General features: G+C 40.4%; 1 long non-coding RNA gene across 3 annotated transcripts; it reads left to right on the top strand.

Moving 5' to 3' along the window:
- The first annotated feature begins 290 nt into the window (after window positions 1–290).
- Window positions 291–5,627, top strand: LOC125524845. Of its 3 annotated transcripts, none has more exons than XR_007290983.1 (3): window positions 291–391; window positions 4,939–5,128; window positions 5,208–5,627. It is a non-coding gene; the product is annotated as an uncharacterized LOC125524845 (long non-coding RNA). The 3 variants fall into 3 exon arrangements; XR_007290984.1 differs by having other exon boundaries at window positions 4,931–5,128; XR_007290982.1 differs by lacking the exon at window positions 291–391 and having other exon boundaries at window positions 3,738–5,128.
- The last annotated feature ends 20,170 nt before the right edge of the window (window positions 5,628–25,797 follow it).

Below are 25,797 nucleotides of genomic sequence, written 5' to 3'. Positions count from 1 at the left end.
CGCTCTAGCTAGGTGCCAATTGCACTAAAAGCTGCACGCCACTTGCCAAGCGGTTCGTATTCGACTCCATCCATCCATTGGGGTCACGGAGGCCAAGTTGTTGGGCGTCGGGTAAGCAGCACGCGGCAGCATTCTATCTCCCGGGCTCCCTGCCGCGTACGTCCCGCCGCTGGATTCCTCGGTCTCCCGGGCACTTGCAGATATTGCTGATTGATTATCTGGCTAAGCCACGGCGACGGCCGGGCCCGATCCGCGCCCGCGTACGGCCATCTCGCGCCCATAAATATACGTGCCCCCATCGCCCAGAGGCAGCAGCAACACCAAGAGTAGCCGGCTGTGGCCTTTGGCTCCCCACACCACACGTTGCCTCTCTCCCTCCGCTCTCCATCAGGTAACATATCCATGCAAAATTGCAAACCACAATGCGAGTTCATTTATCAGATGTGCAGGCGAGACACTGGATTATCAGATGTGCGTGGCTAGAACGCCCTGTGAATTTAGCAACCGATGTAATCTTTTTATTTTTGGTTTTGCTAATTCCCACTCAACTCCGTACAAGATTCCACAATTTTATGAGCTTCTGTGTATTATTCTTTTGAATGATACTTACGTAATCACCTCTTTTCATAAAAAACCAAGAAACGTTATATGTGCAAGAGTTTTGGAGATTTTAGAATCGCGGGTAAGTTTGTTGCTTCGAGTTGAAGATTTACACCGGCAAAAGACAAGATGTACACAGAAAGCTATAAGCACTAATTAAGCCTTAGTGAATATCTACACTAGTAAGTTTTTCTTCATGTTGGAAATGCTTAGCACTGTAGATACTCCCTAAGGCTTGGGTGGTATTGCGTTGTGTGGCCACTTGATCAACTTTGGCCTCCCGTCGGTAGTGTATAGATTCAAGGAAAATAGGTATATGCAAAGGTACCTGTGTGCTACTTGATTCAACTTTTTTCTCGACAGGTACATGAAGGAATATGGTTGCTACCTTCATATGCATGCTACTATTTATTTGTTTTGTTTTTATAACGGTGCAAATTCTTGTCTATGGTTAAAGTAAATCAGCAGTAAATTGATGGCAAATAAGGTCATGCCTTACAAAAAAATAAACAGTTTGTAAGCAGGTGAGTCTAGAAACTGACGCGATTTCTATTTTTGATTTTGCTAACTGCCGGTCAACTCAGAATTTCGTACAAGACTCGACAACCTTATGAGCTTATGTATTCACTAGCACATATGCCCGTGCATTGCAACGGAAAAAAATGATATTTTGTGTAAGCATAATGTCCCAGAATATCAGATTCACTATAAAGGTCATGCTGCAATGCAGTATCTTTCTACAAAATGAATATAAAAAATACATCGCAATTTAGCCGTGTTCATATTTTCTTTGTCGGACATAATTTCCCACTGATTTCATTTAAGTATAGTCCCTTTTTAATGGAATTTAAGTATAATCCTTTCATTAATTACCATGACGTCCTCAACCGTTTTAGTCGGGAATCAGATCCTTCCTTTTCTAATTTAGTAGCCCCAACACATTGAAGCTTACAGATCTTTCTTTTAATTACCCTACCTTTTTACCTCAAATCTTTCATGTAAAATTTATTAAGATCACAATCTTTCTTTTAGTTATTCCACCGGTTTACCCATAGTCCTTTCTTTAATTAGCCACATCCATTTAAATATTCTATTCAAGCCAACAATCCTTCCTTTATTAGCTCATTCGCTTAATTAACTCGTCCTAAACATGATGACTGCCACTCATATATTTAGAGCGAGTTGGGATTAGTAAATGTGAAAGGCGCATAGGTCGTTGGTTGTTACATCAAAGAGCTAGACAGTAGGAAATGTGTTTAATTTCTACAATGTTGATTTATTTTGACCCAATTATTTTTCGCGGTTTCTATAAAAGCCCATAAAAGACCCATCAACGTACAAGTATCTAGCCCAAATCGCTTAGCGTGTAAACCGAACAAAGGACTAAACCAAACCAAGAATACCTATTCCCTTTAATAGTAGGTATAGAGGTATCGATTCCTTTGGAATAATACAGAGTTATTTGTTCGGATCAAAGAAATCATGAAACAATACACAGTGGTTTTAGAGATTTTACAATGGTGAACTAATTTGATGCTTCGAGAGTTCAGATATATAGACAAAGCTTTAAAGGAGTTGAACCTTAGTGAATATCTACACCAGTAAGTTTTTTTCTTCATGCCAGAAGTACTTCATAGTGTAGATACTCCCTAAGGATTAGTGGCATTGCATTGTTGTGGCCACATGTCAGTTGATCATCTTTTAGCCTCCCATCGTGCATAGGCAATGTATATAGCTCCAAACAAAAGTAGGTTTATGCAAACAGATGTGTGTGCTAATTGATTCGCCTTTTTTTCTTGACAAGTACATACACGCTAACTGTACTACTATTTATTAGTTGTATTTTTAGAACCATACAAATTTTCCTCTATGGACGCTCGGCAATGGGCCAAGGCGGGAGTCATAGGGTTAGCTAATCTATTGCCTGAGTAGTTGGCTTGCTTGTGTTTGGGTTGAGCAACCCATGTCTTCTGCTTCGGTCATCACCTACATGCTGGCTTGCGCACGTGCTCTTGTGCAACCATTCCTTTTACCTCCTGTGAATTATCATATGTGACTAGTACGTCCCCTAAATCCAGCAAAGAATGCAATTTTACTTTCTGTTTTGCTAAATGCCACTCAATTCCGTACAAGATTCCATAATTTTATGAGCTTATGTATTTTTCTTTGAAAAAATGATACATAATCACTTCTTTTAATAAAAAACGAGAAAGAATATGCAATTGTTGTGGAGATTTTAGTATCGCGAGTAAGTTTGTTGCTTAGAACTGAAGATATACACCGGCAAAGACAAGATGTACACATAAAGCTTTAAGCACTAAAGCCTTAGTGAATATCTACACTAGTAAGTTTTTCTTCATGTTGGAAATACTTAACATTGTAGATACTCCCTAAGGCTTGGGTGGTATTGCATTGTGTAGCCACTTGATCAATTTTGGCCTCCCGTCGGCAGTCTATAGTAAAAGGATGTGTGTGTTATGTTGGTGCCGCCTCTCGCAGCGCCGCTTCTTCTCTACCTTGCAACTCTCTCAACTCAAGGATTCTCTCAAGAAAACATGCATGTGCTGGAGGTAGAAGAAGAGAACGTAGGAAATTTTGTGGCACCGCACAACTTGTGCCTTTTCCATTTCTCTTACAATTGACAATGAACTTGATTACATGGAGTTAAGTAGCCGGACTAACCCAGCCAAAACGCACCCACTAACCACTACCTTGCATGCACGCCCACATAGTTCTGCATGCAGCACACACGGTAAAGCCACTGACAGCTTGACCCATTAATCACTCCATGAACAGCACACATATGTACAGGCTTGAGTCATCTCCAAGTTTGCAACAACCATGAGCTTGCCCACGGCACACTTGACGCACGCCACAACTGTTTGCGTCCACTTTTAGCTCCACGTTGATCTGCTGCCGGACTTGGCCACTATGACTCTACGGAGCTGTACCCATTTTGCTAACCAACACATCCATGCAGACTATCTACTCATCACAAGCTTGTACACACACAAGTCATCTCATCTCTATGTGAGTGTATGGCCGCAGCCTAATGGTTGAGCATGTCTTCGTGCATGTCACTACCAAGTAAATGTAATGAAAAATCAAAAACAACAAGGTTAATTCTAACATGTTACTTGATTCAACTTTTTTCTCGACAGGTACACGAAGGAATATGTTTGCTAGCTTCATATGCTACTACTTATTTGTTTTATTTTTATAACGATGTAAATTGTTGTCAATGGTTAAAGTAAATCAGTAGTGAATTGCTGGCAAATAAGGTGATGCCCTACAAAACAACAAACATTTTGCAAACAGGTGAATTTAGAAACGGACGCAGTTTCTATATTCGATTTTGTTAACGCCTAGTCAACTGAGAATTTCGTACAAGACTCCACAATCATATGAGCATATGTATTTCCTTTGGATATGGAATTAATTCTTTGCAACAAAGAAATTGTTAAACAATACACAGTAGTTTTAGATATGTTACAATGATGAACTAGTCTGTTGCTTCGAGGGTTGAGATGTACTTGCAAAGCTTTAAAGCAGTCGAGCCTTAGTGCATATCTACACCTGTAAGTTTTTTTCTTCATGCCAGAAATACTTAACAGTGTAGATACTCCCTAGGGCTTGGTGGTATTGCATTGTTGTGGAAACATGTCAGTTGAGCATCTTTGAGCCTCCCATCGCCCATCGGCAATGTATATAGCTCCAAGAAAAAGTAGGTTTATGCAAAAGCATGTGTGTTCTACTTGATTCGCCTTTTTTCTCGACAAGTACATATATACATGCTAAATGTACTACACTTTATTATTTGAATTTTTATAACCATAGAAATTTTCATCTATGCTCGCAATGGGCCAAGGCGAAAGCCACAGGGTTAGCTAATTTCCTGCCTGAATAGTTGGCTTGCTTGTGTTTTGTCTGAGCAACCCATGTCTTCTGCTTCGGTCGTCTCCTACATGTTGGCTTGCGCAGGTGCTCTTGTGTAACCATTCCTTGTACTCCCTTGTGAATTATCATATGTTACTAATACGTCCTGTAAATCCAGCAACTGGTGCAATTTTTATTTTTGGTTTTGCTAATTGCGACTCAACTCCGTACAAGATTCCACAATTTTATTAGCGTCTATATGTAATCACTTTTAATGGAAAACCGAGAAATAATATGCAATAGTTGTGGAGATTTTAGAATCGCGAGTAAGTTTGTTGCTTTGGACTGAAGATTTACACTAGCAAAAGACAAGATGTACGCAAAAATCTTTAACCACTAAAGCCTTAGTGAATATCTACACTAGTAAGTTTTTCTTCATGTTGGAAATGCTTAGCATTGTAGGTACTCCCTAAGGCTTGGGTGGTATTGCATTGTCGTGGACACTTGATCATCTTTGGTCTCCCATCGGCAGTCTATATCTCGAAGAAAAATAGCTGATGAGGACATCACTATTATAGTCATACCCATAGCCCTTGCTACTTCGCATATGGGACCGATTACTAGAGCTCGTGCGCGCCAACGAAATTATCAGGTACTTCCATTTCTTGATAATAATTCTATTGTTCATTAGAATATGATGTTGCCTACTTGGATACGTTTGTGTTGTTTAGGAATGAAGGCCCTAACATGGATAAGAGGGATGAACATCGGAGCATGATCAAGCATGGAGATGAAGGGGCACGCTAAGGGAACAAGAACGGAGTTTCCAGTGGAGAATTCAGCAGTTTGAAGCCACCATGATGACATATGAGGACATGGACGAACTATAGAAGATGACCTTTTATAAATTTTGTCCATAGCTTGTTATATGTGCTGTGCCACCTCATTTTTGCGCCAAGCCCTTGTAATTTGAAAAATACTACTTCATAGGCTGTTTTTAGAGTCTGTACTGTAGGGAGAACGACTTAGGAGGGATTTTAGCCCCACCTTGCCAAAGGTGGAAAAAATTCCCTCTTCCCCCTATAAATACAGCCCTCAGGGCGTCGTTTACACTTGGGTTTTGTTTAGATTAAAGTTTGCCATGGCTTGAACTCACGTACTTCACTTTTGTCCAACGACCAGGCCAAGACATTACAGAACCCCATACTTTGACAATTAAAGATTTCCTCTTAAATTTGCAATATCCATATTGCAATCTCATTTTCTTGCCCGTTTTTCATTTTCGTGCAGGAAATAGACCCTAGTAGTCATGTTGATTGTGCTCTGGAGTGGTCAATAACCTTTTGGAGTTAGTTTAGCAATTGCTAATGTGTGACTTGGCATATTCGTAGTAGGAATGTCAAAGTCTAGTCCACCAGAAATGATAGTTATCATCTGACTGAAAGACGGGAAACATTTGCCTCTATCAAGTGGTATCACATTTTCAAATTGCAAACCAATCTGAGCCTTTTGCAATTTTGTTTTCAGTGTTCAGTTTTGCTTTGTTGAATTTGAGGTTTCATCATCATGCCTAGTTTCTTTCTTGGCGTCTAGTCCCTTAAGAGTTTTTGACTTCTTGTCACAGGTTGTCATGTTGCTGCCACACAATTGTTACATTCACTGCCATATACCTCCATGTCCATCACAATTCCATAAAGCCACCACATATCTACCGCCATCATGCAAATCCGAGTCCACGTCCAACACATACTCGCCACCAGTCCATGTTCCACCACTCAAACATATATTAGTCGCCAATCCGAATTCCAGCTGGTATGTCTCCGCCACCAATCCTAGTCCAAGTTGACTAGCTACCTCTTTGTTATTGGTTTCCAAGTCACGCCATAGTACCTGTCGTTATCAAGTCGGTGTTCACATATAGTGGCCACCTGTAGAAGAGGTTTAGGTCCAAACTAGGAAAACTAAGTCTAGAAAATTCTAGCTAGGCACTTTTTAGACTTTGGGGAAACTTTTCCGATTTTTTGTTGTTGAGCAAAAAAAGAGGGAAAATAAAAAATACAGATTCAGAGTGTGCTTCTCCCTTGATTACGTGTCACACCATGTTTTTTTAGTATTCTATGATCACGTCTAGCCTAGGACCAGTACAGTATCGTCATTGAGCATTTATTCAACTTTGCATCTTTGAATTGACCTTTGCTGACCCTTTTTGCTACCTATTTAAGCCTCCAAGATCTACATGCATCTACTTCGTGCATTTGACATCACCTCACAATCGCTCTACTCAAGCTTTGAGAGTTTTGACTACAACGGTTGACGATCACCACCTGCTGCTTGCTAAGAACTGGTAAGAATTTGTGATTCACTTGATAGATTTGTGCCTTTCCACCACACCACATCCTATTTGTATTTAGTAGGACCATATTCTTCTATTTTTCTATTATTGCTAACCATGCTAGGATCACAAACCAATGAGCTGGACTGGGAGAACATGACGAATAAGAAGCTACATGATAAATTCCAACACATGATGGGTGAACACGTGCTAAACAAATTTGGAGAGGCCATGAATAGGACAGATGGCTTTGAAAAGACGTTCAACACCAAGATGGAGGCCAAGTTCAATGAATTGCTCATGCATCATCCACCACCTGTTGCACCTCAACAACAGCAACAACCACCGCCTCCACATCGCAACCCAAATCACTCAGCAAAAGTAAAGCGTATCCCCTCGAAGAAGGCTAAATTTCTGGTGGCACTGTTGCTCCTGTTGTGTGGTGGTGGTGGTGGTGCTGCTTGATACGTCTCCAACATATTTTGATTCTTCCATGTTGTTTTATTATCAATCTTGGATGTTTTATAATAATTTTGTAGTCATTTTATATCACTTTTTTGGTACTAACCTATTAATATAGTGCCAAGTGCTAGTTCATGTTTTTCCGTGTTTTTACATCGTAGAAAATCAATATCAGACGGAGTCCAAATGCCATGAAACTTTACGAAGATTTTTTATGGACCAGAAGGAACATGTTGGGCCCTGGTTGCACCTGGGGTGAGTCCCGTGGAGGGGACAATCCACCAGGGCACGCCAGGAGGCCCAGGCGCGCCCTGGTGGGTTGTGCCCACCTCGAGTGCCCCCCGGACCACCTCTTTGCTCTATAAATACCCCAAAAATACCAGAACCCTAGGGGAGTCGACGAAATATTCATCCAGCCGCCGTAGAGTCCAGAACCACCAGATCCAATCTACACACCATCTCGGATGGGGTTCACCACCTCAATTGGTGCCTCTCCGGTGATACGAGAGTAGTTCTTTGTAGACATTCAGGTCCGTAGTTAGTAGCTAGATGGCTTCATCTTTCTCTCTCTCTCTCTCTCTCTCTCTCTTGATTCTCAGTACAATGGTGTCTTGGAGATCCATATGATGTAACTCATTTTGTGGTGTGTTTGTTGGGATCTGATGAACTTTGCATTTATGATCAGTCATATCTTCTTATATCCATGAAAGTTATTTGAGTTTCTTTGATCTCTTATATGCATGATCTCTTATAGCCTCGTATTTCTTCTCTGATATTTCGGTTTTGTTTGGCCAACTTGATCTATTTATCTTGCAATGGGAAGAGGTGCCCGGTAGTGGGTTCGATCTTACGGTGCTTGATCCGAGTGACAGAAAAGGGAACCGACACGTATGTATCATTGCTACTAAGGATAAAAAGATGGGATCTATATCTACGCAATAGATAAACGGATCTTGTCTACATCATGTCATCGTTCTTATTGCATTACTCCATTTTTCCATGAACTTAATACACTAGATGCATGCTGGATAGCGGTCGATGTGTGGAGTAATAGTAGTAGATGCAGGCAGGAGTCGGTCTACTAATCTTGGATGTGATGCCTATGTAATGATCATTGACTGGATATCGTCATAATTATTTGAGATTCTATCAATTGTCCAACAATAATTTGTTTACCCACCGTTTGCTATCTTTCTCGAGAGAAGCCACTAGTGAAACCTACGGCCCCCGGGTCTTCTTCCTCATATATTTGCTTGCAATCTACTTTTCCTTTGCATTTTTATTCAGATCTATTAAACCAAAAATACAAAAATAATTTGATGCACTTTATTTTATTTGCAATCTATTATTTCAATCTACAATTTTCTGGCATCGTTACCCGAAAAGGATTGACAACCCCTTTAACACGTCGGGTTGCGAGGTGTTGTTATTTGTGTGCAGGTGTTGTTTAAGTTGTGTTGCTTGGTTCTCCTACTGGTTTGATAACCTTGGTTTCGTCACTTAGGGAAATACATACCGTCATTGTGCTACATCATCCCTTCCTCTTTGGGGAAATACCGACGTAGTCCTAGCAGACAGGAGCTTTCTTGGCACTATACTCAGAGAGCAATCAAAAGGAATTTCTGGCGCCGTAACCAGGTTTCTAATCACAAATCTCATCTCCTTGCAATTTACATTATTAGCCATTTGCCTCTCGTTTTCCTCTCCCCCACTTCACAAAAATTTGTTGTTTTATTCGCCTCCCCTTTCTCGTTCGCCATTTTTTTGCCGGATCTATTTTTGAGTGCAATCTTGCTGTGTGGTCATCGTGACTCAAGAGAATACCAAGTTATGTGATTTCTCAAATACCAACAACAATGATTTTATTGGCACTCCGCTTGCTCCTCCCGCCACTAGTGCGGAGACTTGTGATATTAATACTACTTTAATGAATCTTGTTATGAAAGACCAATTTTCTGGTACTCCTAATGAGGATGCCGCATACCATCTTTATACCTTTGTTGAATTATGCGATATGCAAAAGAAAAAAATATGTGGACAATGATGTGGTCAAGATGAAATTATTTCCGTTTTCCTTGCGTGATTGTGCAAAAATTTGGTTCTCTTCTTTGCCTCGTAATAGTATCGATTCTTGGAATAAGTGAAAAGATGCTTTTATCACTAAGTATTTTCCTCCCGCAAAAAATTTCCCTCATAACCCAAATCATAGAATTTCAAGTAACTTGAACATGAGCATTTTGCACAATCTTGGGAAAGGATGAAAATGATGTTAAGGAATTGCCCAACTCCATGGGTTAAATCTTTGGATGATCATCAAAAAAAATTTATGCGGGGTTGAATTTCGTTTCTCATAATCTTTGAGATTCCATCGCGAGTAGTACTTTTATGGAAATTACTTTGAGTGAAGCCACCAAATTTCTTGACAATATCATGGAAAATTATTCGCAATGGCATACCGAAAGGGCTCCTACTAGTAAAAAAGTTAATTCAGTTGAAGAAAATTTCTTCCTTGAGTGAAAAAGTTGATGCTCTTGTGAAATTGGTTGCTAGTAGAAGTGCTACTATTGATCCTAATGATATGCATTTGTCCAGTTTGATTGAGCAAAATAGTGATGACATTGATGTCAATTTCATTTCTAGAAATAATTTTAACAACAATGCTTATAGAGGTAATTTTAATACTATGCCTTTTCCTAGTAATTCCTCTAATAATTATGGTAATTCCTATGGAAATCAATCTTATAATAATAATAGGAACACCTCTGATCTTGAGAATAATATTAAAGAATTTATCAACACGCAAAAGGTTTTCAACACTTCCATAGAAGAAAAGTTGAATAAGATTGATGATTTGTCTAGAAGTGTCAATAGAATTGCTCATGATGTGGAAAAAATTAAGATGTAAATTTTTGTGCCTAAGTTGATGAATCAATTAAAGCTCTTTATGTTTCTATGGATGAAAGTAAGAAAAGAACCTCTATGCTTAGAGCTAAAAGAGAATTTTTAGAAAAAACGTTTTCCTAGTGATTTCTTTCGCAAAAGTGATGAAGATCTTAAAATGATTGGTGTTTCTTCTATTGATTCCTTGTTTAGTAAAGTTATTGATGAAAAAGGGACTGGAGAAGAGTCAACTTTAGGTAGAAGGTGTCCCATATACTTCGGAGGGTGAAAATCTTGTTGAGAAAATTGATAAAGTGGGTTTGAAGAGGTCAAAACTTTAGCTAGTGATGTGCCCTCTCTTTTGAATTACAAACACTTTAATTATGATAATTTTCTTTGATTGATTGTATTTGTTTGTTGCAATCAATGATAAATTCACCCCATGCTTATGAACAAATAAAGTTTTACTGAACATATTATTGATGCTATGATGAAAGCTCTTGAAGAAAAATTGGAACAGAAGTTTCAATTCCTAGAAAATTACATGATGAATGGGAACCTACTATCAAAGTTAAATATTAAAAATTATGAGTGTTTTGCTTTATGTGACTTGGGTTCTAGTGTTTCTACAATTCCGAAATCTTTATGTGATGTGCTTGGTCTTACCGATCTTGAATCATGCTCTTTAAATTTGCACTTGACAGATTCTACTATTAAAAAGCCTATGGGAAGAATTAATGATGTTATTATTCTTGCAAATAGGAATTATGTGCCCATAGATTTTATTGTTCTTGATACTGATTGCAATCTGTCTTGTCCAATTATTCTTGGTAGACTATTTTTACGCACTATCGGTGCCGTGATTGATATGAAAGAAGGCAATATTAAGTTCCAAGCTCCTTTGAGGAAGGGTATGGAACACTTTCCTAGAACTATAATTAATCCACCTTATGAATCAATCATGAGGGCATCTTATGGATCTCGAACCAAAGATGAGAAAACTCAAATCCTTGCTTTATGCCTAGCTAAGGGCGTAAAACTATAGCGCTTGTTGGGAGGCAACCCAATGAATAAATTTATTTTTTCTTTTTCTTCATGTTATTGTGTGTTAGAACAATTATCCTACTGTTATGATTGTGTTTTTTATGTTTTAATTAGTGTTTGTGCCAAGTAAAGCCTTTAGGATCTTCTTGGGTGATAGTTGTTTGATCTTGCTGAAAAAATAGAAACATTTACGTCACGAAATTAATTTTGGTATTTTACCAGAGAGTGATAAAATACCGTTTACACTGTAGTAGATCGATATACAAATTTCTCAGGCCGTCCTAATTTGTCAGAAATTTTGGAGTTACGAAGTATTCAAAATAGTCAGATTGCTACAGACTGTTCTGTTTTGACAGATTCTGTTTTCTTTGTGTTGTGTGTTTAATTTGATGGCTCTATGGTTTTCTTTGATGAGTTTTTGCCATAGAAAAGTTGGAATACAGTAGATATAATACAAAAACAAAATATGAATTTGATATAACACTTATAGTAGTGGTTTATTATTCTTATACTAACGGATCTCATGAAGGTTTTGTTGAGTTTTGTGTGATTGAAGTTTTCATGTTTTGGGTTATCTTCCGATGGATGAAGGAAGGATGGAAGAGCCTAATGTTGGGGATGCCCCGGCATCCCAAGCTATTATCCAAGAATGAGCAACCAACTAAGCATGGTGATGCCCCCGAGTGGCATCCCCGCTTTCTTTCAACAACTATCGGTATTTTACTCGAGACTATATTTTTATTCATCACATGATATGTGTTTTGCTTGGAGAGTCTTGTATGATATGTGTCTTTTCTTGTTTTATTTTGTGTTTTAAGTCATCAATACTTGCTGGACACACCTATTTGAGAGAGCCAAAATTATGTCATGACTTCTTAGAATTGCTCTCTATGCTTCACTTAAATCTTTTATGAGCTAGGATTTGCTTTAGTGCTTCATTATATCTTTTAGAGCATAGTGTCCTTAGTATTTTTGAAGAAATGCTCTCTTGCTTCACTTAGATTTATTTGAGAGTTAGTAAAATTTTGAAGATATTCTCTATTGCTTCACATTAAATTAATTTGAGAGAAAGAAAAATTATTATGCTCATGATCTTCACTTATATTTGTTGGAGCTTGTCAAAAGAAATACATGAAAATTAGTCCCAAAGTGATAGATATCCAAGAAGGATATAATAAAAAAAACTTTCATGACGTTCATTGGACAAAATAAACTTGATTCTTAGTAATAGTTTGGAGATACGATGATGTGATATGTGAGTCATCTTGATGAGTAATTATGCTTTAGTAAGAATATTTGTGTTAAAGTTTGTGATTCCCTATGCAAGTACGAAAGTCAATAGTCATGCAATGAAATTATATCCTACTTATGGTGCATTATTCAGTGTTATTTATGCTTAATGCTTTCTTATGAGATTATTTGTTTCTTAGTTGGCGCCTTCCCAATCTTTTGCTAGCCTTCACTTTGCACCAAGTATGATCACTACTTGAGCATCCAAAAACCTTTAACCCAGTTTTGCCACATGAGTGCACTATATCTACCTATATGCGGTATTCTATTGCCGTTCTAAGCAAATTTGCACGTGCCATCTCTAATTTTCAAAATAAACTTCTCTTTTGTGTGTTTGTTTCTCTCGCGGAATGGTAATGAGTGGCTAATATTTTCCATGCTGGATGTGTTATTCTCAAGATGAGTGTTTATTCACTTGTCATTGCACGAGAGTAAGGCAAAGGTTTTAGGGATGCCCAGTCCCGAAATGCAAAATAATGAATTTACTTTATGTTGTCAAATAATAAATTCCTTGGAAAGTGTTGGTTATGGGGGGCACCGTGGATACGGTTAGCCATGGAAAGTGAAAGTATGGTGGTAAAAGGAATAAACGTTATTTTCTGTTTGGGAACCTCCTATGGCATATCTAGCATGGAAAGTGTTGGGAACTCTAAGTCGCTTTCGTTGGTGGGATGGATACACCTCCCAAAATGTTATTATCTCTAAGTTTTTCTCTCTGAGCTCTGGCACCTCTACAAATCCCTACTTCCCTCTACGAAGGGCCCTTCTTTTACTTTATGCAATTTTTTTTTGAAATTGAGTCTCCATCTTCTCTTATAAAAAGCACCTACTAGGAGGCAATATGATCGTACTTAAGTATTGGGTGTAGCTAATATTCGAGTGTGTTTCATGAATGGATCAATGTTTGAGCATGATGGGCTAGGGATAACTTATTATAGCATTGATATTTTGAAAGACATGGTTGCTTGTTGATATGCTTGAGTATCTAAATTATTATGTCAAAACTAGACTATTGCTTTGAATCACATAAAAATTCCAAATGTCCATGCTATAAAGAAAATAATATGATATGACATGTTAAACATCACTCCACATCAAAAATTCCGTTTTATCACTTACCTACTCGAGGATGAGTAGGAGTTAAGCGTGGGGATGCTGATACGTCTCCAACCTATCTATATTTTTGATTGTTCCATGTTGTTTTATAATCATTTTATAGTCATTTTATATCATTTTTGGTACTAACCTATTGACATAGTGCCAAGTGCCAATTCCTGTTTTTTCCCTGTTTTTTACATCGTAGAAAATCAATATCAGACGGAGTCCAAATGCCACGAAACTTTACGGAGATTTTTTATGGACCAGAAGGAACATGTTGGGCCCTGGTTGCACGTGGGGAGAGTCCCGAGGAGGGGACAACCCACCAGGGCGCACCAGGAGGCCCAGGCACGCCCTTGTGGGTTCTGCCCACCTCAGGTGCCCCCCAGACCGCCTCTTTGCTCTATAAATACTCCAAAAATACCAGAACCCAGGGGAGTCGACTAAATATTCATCTAGCCGCCGCAGAGTCCAGAACCACCAGATCCAATCTAGACACCATCTCGGATGGGGTTCACTACCTCCATTGGTGCCTCTCCGATGATGCGAGAGTAGTTCTTTGTAGACCTTCGGGTCCATAGTTAGTAGCTAGATGGCTTCACCTCTCTCTCCCTCTCTTGATTCTCAATACAATGGTCTCTTGGAGATCCATATGATGTAACTCTTTTTGCAGTGTGTTTGTTGGGACCTGATGAACTTTGAGTTTATGATCAGTCATATCTTTTTATATCCATGAAAGTTATTTGTGTTTCTTTGATCTCTTATCGCCTCATATTTCTTCTCCGATATGTGGGTTTTGTTTGGCCAACTTGATCTATTTATATTGCAATGGGAAGAGGTGCCCGGTAGTGGGTTCGATCTTACGGTGCTTGATCCCAGTGACAGAAAAGGGAACCGACACGTATGTATCATTATTACTAAGGATAAAAAGATGGGTTCTATATCTACGCAATAGATAAACGGATCTTGTCTATATCATGTCATCGTTCTTACTGCATTACTCCGTTTTCCATGAACTTAATACACTAGATGCATGTTGGATAGCGGTCGATGTATGGAGTAATAGTAGTAGATGCAGGCAGGAGTCGGTCTACTAATCCTAGACGTGATGCCTATGTAATGATCATTGCCTAGATATCGTCATAATTATTTGAGGTTCTATCAATTGCCCAACAGTAATTTGTTTACCCGCCATTTGTTATCTTTCTCGAGAGAAGCCACTAGCGAAACCTACAGCCCCCGGGTCTTCTTCCTCATATATTTGCTTGCGATATACTTTTCCTTTGCATTTTTATTCATATCTATTAAACCAAAAGTACAAAAATACTTTGCTGCACTTTATTTTATTTGTGATCTATTATTTCAATCTACTACAATTTTCTAGCATCGTTACCCAAAAGGGATTGACAACCCCTTTAACACGTCGGGTTGCGAGGTGTTGTTATTTGTGATGGAAATATGCCCTAGAGGCAATAATAAATTTGTTATTATTATATTTCCTTGTTCATGATAATCGTTTATTATCCATGCTAGAATTGTATTGATAGGATACATGTGTGGATACATAGACAACACCGTGTCCCTAGTAAGCCTCTAGTTGACTAGCTCATTGATCAATAGATGGTTACGGCTTCCTGACCATGGACATTGGATGTCGTTGATAACGGGATCACATCATTAGGAGAATGATGTGATGGACAAGACCCAATCCTAAGCCTAGCACAAAGATCGTGTAGTTCGTTTTCTAAAGCTTTTCTAATGTCAAGTATCATTTCCTTAGACCATGAGATTGTGCAACTCCCGGATACCGTAGGAGTGCTTTGGGTGTGCCAAACGTCACAACGTAACTGGGTGGCTATAAAGGTACACTACAGGTATCTCCAAAAGTGTCTGTTGGGTTGGCACGAATCGAGACTGGGATTTGTCACTCCGTGTAAACGGAGAGGTATCTCTGGGCCCACTCGGTAGGACATCATCATAATGTGCACAATGTGACCAAGGAGTTGATCACGGGATGATGTGTTACGGAACGAGTAAAGAGACTTGCCAGTAACGAGATTGAACAAGGTACCGGGATACCGACGATCGAATCTCGGGCAAGTATCATACCGCTAGACCAAGGGAATTGTATACGGGATTGATTAAGTCCTTGACATCGTCGTTCATCCGATAAGATCATCGTGGAGCATGTGGGAGCCAACATGGGTATCCAGATCCCGCTGTTGGTTATTGATCGGAGAGTTGTCTCAGCCATGTCTGCATGACTCACGAACCCGTAGGGTCTACACACTTAAGGTTCGATGATGCTAGGGTTATAGGGAAAGTATGTACGCGGTTACCGAATGTTGTTCGGAGTCCCGGATGAGATCCCGGACGTCACGAGGAGTTCCGGAATGGTCCGGTGGTAAAGATTAATATATAGGAAGTATGGTTTTGGCCACCGGAAGTGTTCCGGGCATCACCAGTAGTGTACCGGGACCACCGAAGGGTTCCGGGGGGGTCCACCAGGTGGGGCCACCAGCCCCGGAGGCTTACATGGGCCAATAGTGGGAAGGGACCAGCCCCTAGGTGGGCTGGGCGCCTCCCACCAAGGCCCAAGGTTCCTCCAAGAGGGGAAGGGGGCAAACCCTAGGGCGAGATGGGCCCTAAGGCCCACCCCAGGTGCGTCCTCCCCTCTCCCCCTTGTGGCCGCCACCCAGTGGGATCTGGGGGCTGCCGCCACCCCTAGGGAGGAAAAACCTAGGTGGGGCGCAGCCCTCCCCTCCCCCTATATATACTTGAGGTTTGGGCTTCCCAACACACACGATCCAATTTCCCTGTTGGCGCGGCCCTACCCCTTCCTCCTCGTCTCTCGTAGTGCTTGGCGAAGCCCTGCTGGAGTCCCGCGACTCCTTCCACCACCACCACGCAGTCGTGCTGCTGCTGGATGGAGTCTTCCCCAACCTCTCCTTCTCCCTTGCTGATCAAGGCGTAGGAAACGTCACCGGGCTGTACGTGTGTGAACACGGAGTGCCGCCGTTCGGCACTAGGATCATCGGTGATTTGGATCACGACGAGTACGACTCCATCAACCCGTTCACCTTGAACGCTTCCGCTTAGCAATCTACAAGGTATGTTAGATGCACTCTCCTTCCCCTTGTTGCTAGAATACTCCATAGATTGATCTTGGTTGATGCGTAGAAAATTTTGAATTTCTGCTACGTTCCCCAACAATTTGTGTGCAGGTGTGTTTAACGTTGTGTTGCTTGGTTCTCCTACTGGTTCGATAACCTTAGGTTTCTTCACTAAGGGAAATACCCTACCGTCGCTCTGTGTTGCATCATCCCTTCCTCTTTAGGAAATACGATTGTAGTCCTACCAGACAAGAGCTTTTCTGGCGCTATAGTCAGAGAGCAATCACTGATGTGCTGCTGCTACTGCTACTTACTTTTGAGCTGTACGAGGACTATGAGATGAGATGAGAACGTGGATGAGGTTTGCTTCATATCAAAACTATGTACAACCACCCAATTGTCCATGTGCAACAATTTTAATGGTAGACAAGCACAACCCCCTCTAGTATGGGATGATGACTATTATCCATAAACTGAAAACTACATACCCCGCCATTTAGAGAGTAGATACGTTCCTTGATGTATATATCAACTTGGGAGTTAGAAACTGAACAACATTTACATGCTTACAATATCCTAAGGATGGACGTGTTACTACTATGTTTGTGAATTCATTTGTTTTGCTTTCATTTGTTGGTCTTAAACATTGTATATTATATCATGATAAATATTCCAACCACTTTGGTTGCTTTGAAACATTGCTATGCGTACTCGTTGGGTTCGACCATATTATTAAACATGAATACTTCAAAATTTCAGCATTTCAGGACAAGATTTTTTTTGGTAGAGGAATATTATCGGGAATTACAAAATGGGTTGATTAGATGTGGTATTGTAAGAATAATGAGCTATGATTTGATGTTTTAGGGGTGGGTTAAACTGATAAATTCAAACCATATTAGAGTATAAGGGACTCTAACAATTTCTCCCATTTATTCCAATCTTGCTTCCAAAAAAGCCGTCTAGCTCCTCGTTGGGTGTTCGACACTATTACCTTATCAAAAGGACTAACGATTTGATCCCCTATAATTGTGGGTTATCAGACTTTTTCTGACAACTGCTGCCCGGGAGTGAAAGAGCTCTAAGGTAAGTGGGAAATTGGTAGGATAAATTTATATACGTGCTTGAAAAATTTACTGTTACTTGTTACTATGGAAAAGAATCCTTTTGAGGGGTTTGTCGGGGTATCTTCCTCCTCGACCAGAAGCACAAAGAGTTGCTCCTGAAACGTTACTGCAACCTAGGTAAAACATTTTCTTTCATATTCGTTCGGGTTATGATAAAAGAAATTGCTAGCTAATCCTGATGCAGGAGATGGAACACTACATCCTGAATATGCACCTAATCTATGTGGAATGAAGTTTGTGGATTATTTAAGCTTGCAGGTTTTACCGGAGGTGAGGTTAAAGTTAAAAGGTTTCCCTTTATCTTGGGGGGGCATTTGACATGGTTATAGGCCTATGTGATTATATTGAGCTTGGGGCTATATCGATTGAATTGGAATTTCCACCAAAAGTTTTTATCATATGCAATAGTTCACCGTGAATCATAAATATACATTATACATATATATGTCCTTGTGAAGGAGGAGAGTATCGCTCAAATCCTGGGGGAAGGCCTAAATAAATGTTATATTTCATGCCCCAATCATGAAGCTCTCAGAGAAATCATTATACAAAAATTTTATAAAAAAAAGAAAAATGTTTCCTTTTTTTTTTTTTGGGGGCGGACGGCGGCGGGAGGGGTGGAGGAAGGAGCTAGGGAGGAAGGGGCGACAGCGGCAGTAGCTAGCGGCAATGCAGCGCCGGTGGACACCGGGGTGCGGGGGAGAGTGAGTGGAGTGGAGAGGGGAGAGTGTGGTGATCCAACCTCAAATGGTCGAATCTCTGTGCATAAGTGCCATCCCTGGATCGTTAATGCTGAAACACACATTACTTGAAGGATTTATAACAGAGTTGCAATCACACATTTATTACATCGAATATCTCATAACAGAGTACTTATTACAATAATGTGGCTGAAGGCCATCTAATAAGATAACATTGGAAGGCTTGGAAGATAAAGTGAGTCCATCAACTCCAACGGCATAGCTGAGTGCAAAACAATGACCTAGCACACCTTACTCTTCGTCTGAAAAGTCTGCAACATAATATGTTGCAGCCCGAAAACGGGTCAGCACATGGAATATGCTGACAAAATAACACTGTAGAGCAATGAACATGTAACAGCTACAACTATATGCATATTTGGTTGGTGGAGGCTCTATGGCTATTATGTTTTTGCGAAAAGCCAATTTTTTCTTACAACAAAGGAATATATTTTATTTAACTATCATGGTAGTTGATAAACATTGAGAATGGTAAACCCCATCTCAATCCCAATTAAAGTAATCATTAACCCAACAAATTAATTAAATATAGTGATGAGATTAACATAATAATTCAAGCACCAGATACTCAAGATGTCCATAACCGGGGACACGGCTAATCATGATTAGTTTGTACACTCTGCAGAGGCTTGCACACTTTTCCCCACAAGACTTGATCTCCTCCGTAGAATTTCTCGCACTACATGATGTTTGACAAATGGATGACCGAGACACTGTCTTTCGGAAGCATTAGCCCTTTCGACGGGTAAACCGTACCACCTACATCTCCTACATCTGCTAGTTTACCACTGAAAGAGGTCAAACAACCAACTCAACTATGCCAGAGCCCATAATGGCTTGTGGCTACACACGGAAGTTTCAACCATGAAATACAATATGATCCCTTTGAGCCTGGGTGGCGGACCATATGATGATCACACGGATTCCCCGGGATCTCCTTGGACAACACTGGGTTCCCCAGGTGCCAACAAACAATCCACCCAGATGGGTGTTAAAGTAGCCACCTTAAATAAACCCTTAGTTCATAATAACACTCACAACTATCATGGATCACTCAAACCAAACCATGTCTACGAGCATAGCATAGTAGTATAAGCATAACGTAGAATTAACTCCCAGGGTTTGATATAAAGGACAATAGGTTCTACCTCATCATCTACTTCCCAATACCCACATGTTATCAATCTTACTCATGCAATGTTTGAGGGTTGAAACTAATGCATAAAAACTGGGTAATAAATCGGTATGATCAAAGTGTTTCTTGCCTTGCTGACGATCTGCAAACCCTAGAGACTCATAGTAGCATGCTTCGCACTCTGGAAACTCTATCGCAAACAAACAATAGCATACATAAGCACTCAAGAATAGATGCAAGGGTAAAAGTCAGATGAGAATGTACAAATTGAAAGTTCAACTGAAGAGCTTCGATTAGCAAAAAGAAACACTCAAATCGGAGCTACGAAACTTAAACTATGATCAAAAGAAGTTCAAATTCAAATCTGCTTGCAACCAAATTTTGGCATTGGTTAACTGGAAATATGGGTTCGAGACGAAGATTTTGGCATTGGTTTCACTGGATCTGGGCTAACGGTTAAAAAGTTGCGAGGGTTTGAAGATCAGGGGCTAATCTGCGATAAAAAAATCACAGATAGGTCCCCGATGGAAAATAAAACAGAAAAAGAAAAATCTATCACACGAACGTCCGCTAACATAGACAAATGAACAAATTCATTCGTTATAAGAACTAAACGAACGAACATTCGCAGAATAGATCTAAATGAAGAAAAACCAATCTATAAAAAATCCGGAGTAGATCTAGGGTTTACAAAAAACCCGACAAAAACCCAGAAAAAACCGGTCGGCGGCGGCGGGGCCGGGTTCCGGCAACAGCGCAACGCGGGGCGGCGGCAGCTAGGGTTTCGCGGGGCGCGCCTTGGGCTGGCGACGGCTTGGGGCTGATAGCCTCGGGCCTCGCCTTATAAAGGCTGGCGGCGGCGGGGCGCTTGGGAGTCCCGGCCCGAGCCGGCTGCGAGGTCGGTTCGCGTTTTTTTAATGAAATAAATTCCGTCGAAGAAAATCCTAAATAAATATAAAATAATTCTAAAAATGCCAAAAACAATTTTCACCGTCTAAATAAAATATGTAGAACAAAGTGAACATTTTTATAGCCTAAAATGCAATTTTTAAAAAATTCATATTTTTTCTCATTCAAATAAAATCCAATAAAATATTTATTTGATTTTAACATTTTTCCTCCAATATTTCTGTTATTTTGGAGAAGTCCTTTTATCCCCTCTCTTTTATTTTTAATATTGGAAATATTTCGAAGAGAAAAATAGGAAAACCAAAATGATCCTCGTTTCAAATTTGAGAAAAATTCAAAAATGAAAATAAATGAAACCTCCAACTCTCTCCTTGGGTCCTTGAGTTGCTTAAGATTCCTAGGATCAAACCAAAATGCAAATAAAATATGATATGCATATGATGACCTAGGTATAAGATTCAAATTGAAAATTGGGAAATTACAAACCTACCCCCCCTTAAGATGAATCTCACCCTCGAGATTCAGGTTGGCTGGAAAATGGGTGTGGGTGGTCTTTCCGTAGATCTTCCTCTCGTTCCCAGGTGGCTTCATCCTCGGTATGGTGGCTCGACTGAACTTTGCAAAACTTGATAACCTTGCTGCATGTAACCCGGCTGGCAAACTCGAGAATCTTGACAGGTTTCTACTCATAGGTCAGATCACTATCCAACTGAATTGCTTCCAGGGGCATTGTATCTCTTAGTGGAATATCGGCCATCTCAGCATGACACTTCTTCAACTGGGAAACGTGAAACGCATCATGAACTCCTGACAATCCTTCGGGTAATTCCAACTTGTAGGAAACCTCTCCCATATGTTTCAAAACTCGGTACGATCCTACAAATCTCGGGGCTAACTTTCCCTTAACTCCAAAAGTTTGACTCCTCACAGGGGTGACACACGAAGATATGCTCGGTCTCCAATCTCATAGACTATCTCCTTGCATTTAGTATCTGCATAACTCTTCTACCTGTACTGAACTACCTTTAGCTTGTCTCGAATCAACTTAACCTTCTCTTCGGACTCTTTTATCAAATCCGGTCCAAACAACTGGCGGTCTTCAACTTCATCCAAGGCTTCGAAAGGAGCCATCTTCAAACTAGCCTGATAACTGTTGTTGTATGAGAACTCGATGTAAGGCAAATTATCTTCCCAACTAGATCCATAATCTAGCGCACAAGCTCTCAACATGTCCTCCAGAATCTGATTGACTCTCTTTGTCTGTCCATCTGTCTATGGATGAAAGGCTGTACTAAACTCTAGCCTGGTACCCAAAGTCTGGTGCAGCTGATTCCAAAACTTTGAGGTAAATTGTGTCCCTCTGTCTGATACGATGGTCCTCGGAACTCCATGCAGACATACGGTCATGGTCATATATATTTTGGCCAACTTCGCGCTTGTATAGGTGGTTTTCACGGGGATAAAGTGAGCTACCTTTTTCAAACGATCAACTACAACCCAGATTGAATCGTATCCCGATCGGGTCTTGGGCAATCCGGTGATGAAATCCATGCCAAACTTGTCCCACTTCCATTCGGGTATCGGCATAGGCTGCAGTAATCCTGCTGGTTTCTAATGTTCTGCCTTCACTCTCTGACATACATCACACATAGCTACATACTCGGCAATATCCTTCTTCATACCCGTTCACCAGAAACGCTCCTTCAAATCCAAATACATCCTTGTGTTTCTGGGGTGAATCGAGTATGGCGAGTCATGAGCTTCCTGAAAGCACATGTGCTCCCTGGGTGATTTTGGTAATTAATGTCGACATATCTCTTGTTGGACTAATACTTTCATCTAGCATATTTTAGATAAGTCCAACAGTGGAGTGGCATGGACTAGAGGATGTGGGACCCCTTCAAGATGATGAAGACAAATGATAGGCTCAAGCTCAAAGCTCAGGACTCTACATTTTTTCATTTTAGTGATCCAAGATAACATTGAGTCCATAGGAAAGCCAATACTATTAAGAGGGGATGAGGTGTTGGTTAATGGCTTGCTTGCTCAAAGTGCTTAGTGATATGCTCCAAAGCCCTCAACTACTTTCTCATATCCACATACATCCCAAACCAAAAGTCAAACTCGGCCCCACCGAAACTTTCTATCCGCCGCAACCGAGTTCACTTGACATAGACACTGCCAGAAACCCTAATCAATTCGGTCTCACCGATGGGATCTCGGTCTCACCGAGATGGGCTTGCAAACTCTATGTTGCCTATTGCATTAACTTGGGTCTCACCGAAATATGAAATCGGTCCCACCGAGTTTGCTTGGCCAACTCTCTGTTTTGCTTATTACCCAAATCGATCCCACCGAGTTTGTGTAATCGGTCCAACCGAGATAAGGTTTTACCCTAACCCTAGCACATCGGTCCCACCGAAATGCCTAACGGTCACATTATGAACCAAATCGGTCCGACCGAGATTTATGATTCGGTCCCACCGAGTTTGGTGATTTGTGTGTAACGGTTAGATTTTGTGTGGAGGCTATATATACCCCTCCACCCACTCTTCATTCATGGAGAGAGACATCAGAATATGCCTACACTTCCAACATACATTTTCTGAGAGAGAACCACCTACACTTGTGTTGAGGTCAAGATATTCCATTCCAACCACATAAATCTTGATCTCTAGCCTTCCCCAAGTTGCTTTCCACTCAAATGATCTTTCTACCAAATCCATCCTATGAGAGAGAGTTGAGTGTTGGGGAGACTATCATTTGAAGCACAAGAGCAAGGAGTTCATCATCAACACACCATCTATTACCTTTTGGAGAGTGGTGTCTCCTAGATTGGTTAGGTGTCACTTGGGAGCCTCCGTCAAGATTGTGGAGTTGAACCAAGGAGTTTGTACGGGCAAGGAGATCGCCTACTTCGTGAAGATCTACCCTAGTGAGGCAAGTCCTTCATGGGCGATGGCCATGGTGGGATAGACAAGGTTGCTTCTTCATCATCCCTTTCTGTGTGGAGCCCTCCGTGGACTCGCGCAACCATTACCCTTCGTGGGTTGAAGTCTCCATCAACATGGATGTACAATAGCACCACCTATCGGAACCACGCTAAAAATCTCCGTGTCTCCAATTGCGTTTGCACACTCCAATCCCATCCCTTTACATTCTTGCAACTTGCGCAATTTACTTTTCGTTGCTCATATACTCTTGTCATGCTTGCTTGATATGTATTGTGAATGTCTACACTTGTGCCAAAACTCCACTTCAACTTAAAGAAATTAAAAACTGCATCTTTTCTTGCTAAGAGTCTATTCACCCCCCTCTAGACCCCTCTTCTTGATCCTTTCAATTGGTATCAGAGCATTGGTCTCCATTGCTTTGGTTTAAACAACTTTGGAGTAAGATGGATGAGTCTACATTGGGGAGTCTTAGACGTAGAGTGCCTATGCTTGATGGAGAGTACTTTCATTAGTGGAAAAATGAGATGCTTGAGATTTTCAATGAATATCATTTGAACAAGTACATTACTAGCCCTTGTGCACCTCATGTTGATCCTTTGCATCCTACCCTTGACGAGTCTATTGAAATGATCTGTAATCTTAGAATTGTCAATTTAATCACTAGAGGTTTGTCTAGAAACTTGCTTGCTAGCTTGCCTACTCTTGATTGTGCCTACACCTTCTGGAGATTCCTTGAGGAACGATTCCCAAATTATTCCTTGAAAAATCTAGATGAGATTCTTCATAAGTCTATTGCCTTGAGTAAGATGAGTTCCAATGATCAATTTTGGTGATTTCTTATTTGAGCTTACTAATCTTACGAGTGCAAAAGGAGATGTTGGAATCCTTAGCAATATCATTTCCGAAGCGATTAGAATTCATAGAGATGAACATTGTTGCGGTCATACTTCTAATGAATCACTCTCTCTAGGAATTTATCCACCACATGACGATGTTGAACATGGATACTATGATGAGGATGATGATAGTGACTATGATCTTGATGATGCGATGAGAAACTTTGGTCTTATGGCTAATCTTCGCGGCTACATGGCTGGAGGAAAGGAATGGGTCCTTGATAGTGGATGCACTGATCATATGACCGGAGACAAAGATATGTTTCGTGAGCTTGCTGAAAACGACGGCCCTCGAAAGTATGTCACTTTCGGTGATAACTCAAAGGGTAAGGTGGTAGCCTTGGTAAGGTGGCCATCTCATATGATAGCTCCATACAAAATGTTATGCTCGTTGAATTTCTTGGCTACAATTTACTTTCTGTATCTAGACTTGCTGACTTTGGTTTCAATGTCCTATTTACTGAAGTAGATTGCCAAGTGTTTCATAGAGATAACCATAAAATGGTCTTTATCGGTACACGTAGAGGTGATCTTTACATTGTTGATTTCACTAAAAAGGCTCAACCTAGAACTTGCCTAATTGCTAAATCCTCAAAAGGTTGGTTGTGGCATAGATGGTTAGGTCATGTGGGCATGCGAAATCTTCATAAACTTATTAATGGTGATCATATCCTTGGAGTAAAAGATGTTATATTTCACAAGGATAGACTTTGTAGTGCTTGTCAAGCAGGAAAACAAGTTGGAGGAAGTCACCCCGTGAAGAACATTATGACCACAAGAAGACCGCTCGAGCTACTTCATATGGATCTTTTTGGTCCCAATGCCTATAAGAGTCTCGTTGGTAACTCATTCGGTCTAGTTATAGTTGATGATTTTTCAACATTTACGTGGGTATTCTTTCTTGATGATAAATCGCAAGTCCAAAAGATCTTCAAGAACTTCGCTAGGAAGGCCCAAAATCAATTTGAATTGAAGATCAAGAAGGTTCGCAGCGACAATGGAATGGAGTTCAAGAACGCAAATGTGGACACCTTTCTTGACAAAGAAGGGATTTCACACAAGTTCTCGGCTACATACACACCTCAACAAAATGGAGTTGTTGAGAGGAAGAATCGAACTCTTATTGAGATGGCAAGAACAGTGCTTGATGAGTACAAGACTCCAAAACACTTTTGGGCGGAAGTTGTTGAGATAGCTTGTCATGCAACAAATTGCTTGTATCTTCACAAGCTACTTGGCAAGACGGCTTATGAGCTCCTCACCGGTAACAAAGTGTTACATTCCTGATAAGCATCGTCGTTCTAAATTTGCTCTTAGATC

The sequence above is a fragment of the Triticum urartu genome, chromosome 7 (genome assembly GCF_003073215.2).
Source record: "Triticum urartu cultivar G1812 chromosome 7, Tu2.1, whole genome shotgun sequence".
NCBI lineage: Eukaryota > Viridiplantae > Streptophyta > Magnoliopsida > Poales > Poaceae > Triticum > Triticum urartu.
Note: the sequence above shows the minus strand (reverse complement) of the source record. Positions and strands in the feature narration are given on the sequence as shown.